Source organism: Triticum aestivum, chromosome 6B, assembly GCF_018294505.1.
Source record: "Triticum aestivum cultivar Chinese Spring chromosome 6B, IWGSC CS RefSeq v2.1, whole genome shotgun sequence".
In the NCBI taxonomy this organism is placed as follows: Eukaryota; Viridiplantae; Streptophyta; class Magnoliopsida; order Poales; family Poaceae; genus Triticum; species Triticum aestivum.
In genome coordinates this window covers 572,329,196-572,337,401 of record NC_057810.1, presented here as the reverse complement: position 1 = coordinate 572,337,401, position 8,206 = coordinate 572,329,196, and the positions used below count along the sequence as shown (strand labels likewise).

The 8,206-nt window shown below is 41.5% G+C and overlaps 1 non-coding gene across 1 annotated transcript; it reads left to right on the top strand.

Annotated features, from left to right (window-relative positions):
• Positions 1-2,883: 2,883 nt before the first annotated feature.
• Positions 2,884-3,044, top strand: LOC123140185 (U1 spliceosomal RNA). The gene has a single exon (XR_006469838.1). It is a non-coding gene; the product is annotated as a U1 spliceosomal RNA (small nuclear RNA).
• The last annotated feature ends 5,162 nt before the right edge of the window (positions 3,045-8,206 follow it).

Here is an 8,206-nt window from a genome sequence, read left to right as displayed (position 1 = left end):
ACGTCCACCACCTCCTACATCTCGCAGCCGTTGCTCCATCTTCTTGGCCTGAGCCTAGGAAAAGGCACGGTGTGCACGGAAGGTGCGCGTTTGCTCGCTATTCCACGCACTACTCCGAGGATGCCAAAAAAAGGCATGTGATCCAGCGACTCCACCACCTAGCCCCAAACTGGGCGCAGCTACCAGGCGGGCCCGGTGGAAACAATGACGGAGACAGGGAGTGTGAGCAAGGAAAGCCCCCTCAAGGATTGCTGCTAATTTTACTTTTACTTATGAACAGGGAGAAAATAGTCACTATTTGTTGCTAAAAATCTTTTTCCTATAGTTTGGTCCTCCCAGCCTCTTTTGACATCACTTGGCCCCCCTAATTCAGTTTTTCTGGCTCCGCCACTACCCCCCTCCCCGCGGGGGTTTCCAGTATATTTATCCGTAATTAGTCTTGACTTCTTTGAAATAGTAATAGTAATATAGTGTTTCTGTGAAAAATAATTGTACTTCTAGATGAAGCACATGGTGTGAATCCACCAGAAATTCTCTTGTGGGATGGCGGTTTGGAATCTACTATACATTTTACTACAATATGCACAAGGAACTGCCCAGAGAATAATGTTGCAAATGATTTTTTTTTTTGCTTTCTGCACTTAAATTCTTACTCCCTCTGTCCGGGTATATTTTACGAGCAAGCTCATATGCACAACTGCATGGTTTCTCCATTGTAAAAACGGGCTTACTACTCCGCTGGCAGCCCATATGTTAATTGTTGAGTGCTACAATGCCCTCACCGCAGTCAATCTTCGACATGATCAGTTGATCTTCATCATCTCTGGCCCCGGGGTACGTGGGGATGTATCAATCAACACCTTTTAGTTAGTTATTAACAAACGGCATGAATCACTGGCTCCATCTGGACATGATCTTAGCCAAGGACTGGTGAGCCTTCTGTAGATTTGCAAAAACAGAAGAGTTGGTTTCCTGTTTCGCTGCATCCTAATGATACTCTGCCCTCCCTCTCAGGATAGGTGATCAACATACATGATTTATAATATAAACAATCTGTATCACTAGTTCACTACGCAAGTGGTGGATATATGATGCCATCAATTTTTTTGGATCTCATTTTGCTGGCAATTTCTGGTGGTTGCACGAACAACCTGTGTAGAATGCACAGGTTAGTACACCGGTAATTACTGTATGATCAGATGACTCTGCTCGGTGCCAAAGCTACTGTCCTTTGAGAATGTACTGCTTCTCTCCATGTCAGTAATACGCAGCTCATTGTTCTTTTGCATTTCTAAAGAACTATGTTTGCTGTGGCAAGCTTATTTATAGAAGCTGCTACCATTTTGAGCATTTTTGTAAAACAAAAATTTCCACTCATCATATTAAGGATGTGTTTTTTTAATCTTTTCTTTGTACCAGTTGAGATTTTTTTTCTTTTCTTATCAACATGATCTGGTCAGTTCTCCTACATCATCTGACCATTTCTTCAAATTCTGTAGATCAAGCACCACCAAAGTTTCTTTGAATTACCGAAACCAGACTTACTCCTAAAACTTTTAGCCCATCTAACTGATCAGGTGCTAATTTAAAACTTCATGCAAGTTGTTTGAAACTGATTTGCAAATAACTCAAATTCAGTATGTGCTGTGTCAGTAGAACTACCGCGTCACAAACAGGAACGTGCATTTTTCTTATGTTGAAGCTGAATACTGTGATCTGGTCACAAATCTGTTTTTTAAAGTGAACTCTTTATTTAAGTTAATGCTTACGGATTCTCTATCTAATAGTAGTACTACAATAAGATATGATGGTACACTGAATTTGACTGCTTACGTGTTGAGCTACTACAGAACCTGAAGGAATCATACTAACATAATTTTCTGAGATGGATCCGTGTCACATCATTTTTGAGCCAACTTGTGGACTCGAGAAGCCATACCGCATTCAACTATGGGCTGGAAGCCAAACTGCATTCTTGTTTGCCACTAATTATAACAACTGTTGACAACAATTTGCTAGGTCTTCCCTAAAAAAACAATTTGCTAGGTCACCAATGCCATTTTTATGCCTTATTTTTTTACATCTAAGGTGATTACATGCATATATTTTTAGGGCCTTAAACGTAAGATGTAAAAACATCATGCTAGCACCTTCAGTGTTTGTACCGACCAACAAGTATTGTCGCTGCCTGATTTGAACGGCAGTGGCGGAGCTAGGTACAAACAGCTGGGGGACCCAAGCCTAAAATATGAGTGTTTGAGGGTGCAAAATGCTAAAAAATATCGCATCTAAGCCCTTCCTCAAGAAAATTCTTCACTGCTTGGTACAAAGCTGGGGGGCCACAGCCACCCCAGAGCTGTACATAGCTCCGCCGTTGTTGAACGGCATTGTTCTTTTGCTACCAACAGTAGCACCAAGAATCGAAGAGATCCATCTGTTTATTTTTGAGTTAAAAAATGGGCACTATGTTAATTCCTCCTTGGCTAAAGAAGTGTGGTCAGTAAAAGAATTTGTCCAAACTTCAGCTTCTGAGGGTTTTTGTCACATCTTTGTGCCTTTGAACGTGTGATTGCTCTTTTTCTTTTTTTGAGCATTTGAACGTGGGATTACTCGCACGGTTTCTTCCACGTTGATGTCGATCTGACGGGCCAGCTTCAGACTCCATACATCTGGTGCATGGGCTTCCAGTCCAACCCATAAAAAACAGCCCGGTTGGTACCAAGAGGCCCATACACGCTGTCCTTCCTATTCGAATTCCTCGTCCCGGGAAGCTGCAGCAGACACCAGGCGAGGCATATTTTTGTTTAGTACCACATCGCCCGGCCAAGGAGGGAGGAGAGGCAGCGGAACCTATAAAAGCAGAGCATAGGGCAACCTTGAAACATACTTACCTGGACGGGGTCTATGGCTGATCAAGAAGAGCCATGGCCTAAGCTAGTGGCCCACATTGCACTTTGTGGGTGCATTGGCTTACCATCTCCCCTTTGAGGGAGAGTGGACGTCATAATATGTGATAGAGGGGGTACGCGTTCGCGCGGCCCTTGCCAAATATCAATTTTAAGTTTTGGTCTTTGTGATTTGGTTCTTAGTCTCTGCTCTGAAACTTTTTTATGTGTTGGTGACCTTGGCTGATTTGCAGAATGATTCGTAGTCTGAAACTGTGAGTGGCCTTGGGCTTGTTTCTATTTACAGTGGGTGTTTAAGGTTCGCACATTCTGTTTGGGAGTTTGATCCTTGGGTTTGTTTCTATCCTTGAGTATGACCAGTATGCACTGAAATCTGAACTTGCTGAACTGCACTAAGAGCAAGCATACTGGTAATGATATGGTAGAGGTGAAAGATCATACTGGTAATGAGATGGGAGAGGTGAATTGCTCAGTCCAACTGTCCAAAATTTGACTGCACGGCGTCAATCTCTGAAGTCTGAAGAACAACTACAGTTCACATCAGATTGCTTATATACTAGAAAAAGAACCCGGGCTTACTAGGAAGAAAAACATGGCACCGAAAGTTGACGCCAAAGATTTCTTCTGTTCAACATACTGCTTCTTTTAGCAGCACCTGTTCCCTTTCATACAGCATTCGGTTTTTCCCTTTGTGAAAGAGACAGGTTTAGATCGACACGATTCGTCAAACTACGAGGAGAAAAAATTGAACTAGTTTGACTGTAAATGTGCTTTCTGTACTTTTCCTGGTTTCTTATCTGAAAAAGATTATGATTATCCCGTGCAAGCTGCAAAATCTGAATAATAACGACAGCATGCATTTCACAAAGTTCTGTAAATAGACCAGACCAAAATCAGCCGACGCGGCGAGCGAGGCGGCAACGGCACCTCTTATCCGGGTCTCGTCCTCGTCTACACTGAGGCAATCACCTCCGATCTGGGAAGGTGATAGCATAAAGAGGGAGCTTCTTCCAGTACTTAACCGTAGCATTAGCCCATGTGCAAATTGTTTATTTACTGAACTTTTTAGGCTTTTTTTTTTGACGAAAAGGGGTTTCCCCCCACCCCAACTTTTATAAAAAGCCAAGGCAAAACAACCAGGCACGGACTGTTAAACAGCGCTCGACGACAGAGAGTAGCTGCCGCAGATAGAAAGGGTTTTAAGGACTGCCCTATTACAAGCTCAAGGATAGTTCAAACACAAGTAACAGCGACTACAGCTCCAGCAACGCCATACTGAGAAAGAGCACTAAGATCTCCACGCAATCCTAAGCAATTCCCCTCTTCGGTGGTCCAAAAGCCTTAAGCACCGGAGAAGTAGTGCACCCTGAGTTTCTGAGCATAACACCTTCCATTTCTTGATCGTCGCCCCCAACAGGTCCAAGACACACCTCATACTTCGCCATCTTCGCCCCTGGAAAACAAAAACATTCCGAAGACGCCATAAGCTCCACAAGACAGCAGCAGAAACAATATTCAAGGCTTCACAATGATTCCTTCTCTTCCAGAAGGAAGTTAATTGATCGAAAGAGTTAGGAACATCAATCACAAAGATATCAGCAATTAAGCTCCAGACAGATTCAGCAACAATACAGTCAAAAAACAGATGCTGAATAGATTCAGGTGCACAGCAAAAGACACAGCCAGAGAAAGACATGTATATTTGGTGGCACTTTGATCTTCCATATGTCATCTTTAATGACAGAAGGAATCCCTCCAAAGTTAATTAGCTTGTAAAAGGACTTGACAGAGTATTTGTTAGAAGAATCTAACATCCAGAGAGGTTGATCTGGAGAGTCAAACAAACAAACAGTCTTAACAATCTCAGTGAGTTCCTCCCATCTAACTAATGTATTTTCTGTGACACACCTCCTAAATGTTAACCGTAGCTCACCATCCACCCAGACCTGGGCCAGGGTAGACTCCTGTTGTTGGCAAATACTGTAAAGATCCCAAAATGCAGTTTTCAAAGAGCAATCTCCTGCCCAAATGTCATGCCAGAAGGCAATGCTATTCCCATCCCCAGGAACCCATCTATAGAAGTTCTTAGCAGCTGCAAGGGCCCAAGATAAACTTTTCATAAATGGAAAACCAAGAACCACCCTAGTATTAAAAAAATTAGGACAAGTGGTATTATATTTATACTTCAGCACTTTCTTCCAATCACTGTCCCTCTCATCATAAAATCTTTTCCCCCAAGATGCCAAGAGAGCCATGTTAAATTCTCTAAGATTGGGTACCCCCAAGCCACCAAACTCCTTTTTCCTAGAGATCAGCCCCCAATTAGCAAGATGGTATTTATGAGAATCCCCCATGTTATCCCAAAAGAAATGAGACATTTGAGAAGTAATCATATCAACTGCCCATTTGGGAAATTTCATAATAGACATAAGATAAGCAGGAATACTAGCAATGCAAGTGGTAAGCAAAATCAATTTCCCTCTGTAAGATAGAAATCTCCCCAACCAGCCCGAGATGTTCTTAATAATCCTATCAATAATGGGTTGAATGTCCTCCCTCCTCAACTTTTTAAAGTGAAGGGGGACACCTAAATATTTAAAGGGGAAATCCCCCATCTGGCAGCAAAAAACTTGGGCAAATTCATTAGACAGCTGTTCAGAGATATTAATAGCATGCAAATCACTCTTATGGAAATTAATTTTCAAACCAGGCAGATGTTCAAAGCATGAAAGAATCCACTTCAATTTTTTTGCATATTCCAGCGAATTCTCTAAAAATAAGATGGTGTCATCAGCATATTGCAGGTTGACCACACCACCCGGGAAGGCCTGTGGCAGAAGCCCACGAATTAAACCAATACTTGTAGCTTTTTGAAGCATTTTTGAAAACACACCAGCCACAAATTAAAAAGAAGGGGTGAGTGAGGGTCACCCTGTTTCAAGCCCTTCCCTCCAGAGAATTGGGGACCATTAGAATCATTGATCCTAACTTGGAAGGTGCTTTGATGAATGGTGGAGATCACCCAATCCACCCATTTATTACCAAATCCTCTAGATAGAAGCACCTCTTTTAGAAAATCCCAGCTCACTCTATCATAGGCTTTCTCATAATCTAACTTAAGAACCAAACCAGCAGTCCCAGATCTATGAACCTCATGAATGACTTCATGAGCCATAACCACACTTTCCAAAATGAACCTCCCTTTGATAAACGCAGTCTGATTAGAGGAAATTAGTCTGTCACACAGGGGAGAGGCCCTAGTGGTCATAGCTTTAGAAAAAATCTTAACAACACAGTTACTGAGGCTAATGGGCCTGAAATTCTTCATGTCTTTAGCCATAGGGATTTTGAGGATAAGAGTAATAATGGCATGGTTGAGCTTATATATATCAAGGATACCTCTTTCAAAATCACTAACCATCCACATAAAATCTTTCTTAATCAAGTCCCAAAAGTTTTGGTAAAATAAAAATGACAAACCATCAGGGCCAGGGGCACCACTAGCATATGAACTCATCACAGCTTGCTTAATTTCATCCTCAAAAAAAGGTCTCTCCAGATATTCTCTCTCATCAGCACTCACCATTTCATCCTCAGACCAGAAGTTAGTATCCAAATGGATATCAGGTTTGGGTTCAAAGGCAAATAACTCTTTATAAAAAGAGGTAGCCACCTCAAGCATCTCTTTAGTCGAAGTGACCACACCATTAGGACTATTCAACTCAGAAAGATGGTTTTTTTCTGTGTCTGTGATTAGCCAGTGCATGAAAATAAGCATTATTCCTATCTCCCTCTAGGATCTTTCTATCTCTAGATCTCTGCCAAAGGGCAGTCTCCTCTTTCTTCCACAACTCATCCAGCTCTTTCTTAATCTCTCTCATCCTGTCATAATCAGCAGTAGATAGTTGATGGGTTTCAGACATGACATCTAATATATCAAACTCCAGAAGGAGTTCCTTCTTCTTTTTCTTAAGAGCAGCCTCCCTATTAATATTCCACCCCTTAATTTTTTTCCTAAGATTCTTGGTTTTACACAACCAATTCTCAGCAGAGGATTTGACTGAAGAAATAGAATTCCATGCTTCCACCACCATTTATGAAAGTCTGGTTGTGAGAGCCACTATTTCTCAAACCTAAACGGTTTGGGGGTGGTTGGGGCTCTGGCACCAGTATCCAGGACCAAGGGAGTATGTTCACTCCCCACCCTGGGGATAGCAACTAACGTAGAAAAAGGAAAGTGTATATCCCAGTTCACAGAAATGAACACTCTATCTAATACAACAAAAACAGGGGAGACCTGGTTGTTAGACCAAGTAAACACCCTATTGGAGATAGAAATATCCATCAATGCCCACCTATTGATCCAATCATTAAATAAGAAAACAGTCTGTTGATTAACCAAACCACTACTCTTCTCCTTATCATTCCTAACCAAGTTAAAATCTCCACAGATCATAACTGGATAAGAAGCATTAGACAAGGTATCATGTAATTCAGTAATAAAATCCATCTTAAATTCAGGGTAAGCAGACCCATAAACCAACACCAACTGCCAGATGAAACCATCAGACTTGTTTTTAATGGTAGCAACAATTGAAAACTTTTGATTAATAAAACCAACCACTTCAAAATAGTTTTTTTTGGAAACCCACAAGGATCCCACCCGCAGTATTATCAGCTGGCAAGAAATGCCAAACAAAATTATCAAATTTATCTATAGACTTGAGGAAACCCTCAGAAATGATTTCTCTCTTAGTCTCTTGAAAACCAATAAAGTCAGGATTAGATTTGGCAATAGTATCACACAGGCACTGAATCTTCCCATGCTGGCCTAAACCCCTAATGTTCCAAATAAGACCTATCATTAATTAATTTTAAAAGGATGGGACAAGCCACAAGGCTTAATTTTAGTTAGCACCATAGGTGTTTCCCTGGAAGCATCAGCAGTGCCCACTGGTTCCAGAGGGGGCATACCATTAGGTGTACTAACCAAATCACTGGGGTCAAAATCAAGGTTATTAGGCAGCACAATTTCAGGATTGTTGTTGGCAAACACCAAACACCTCTCTTTCTCTACCTCTATCATCTCATCGATAGTAAAGTCCTTTTGATTATCATCCCCCCCAATCACCAAATTTATTTGACTCATCTGGTTAGCAAGAATATTTTTATCCACAGTAGAGAAGGATTTACCTTTGAATGTGGGTGGGATTTCCAGATTCTTCTTTCTCTTATATGCTGCAGCCTTTTCCATAATGTTGATATTGCCATGGCCTCTGGTAGCAGGTCTTTTTGCAACA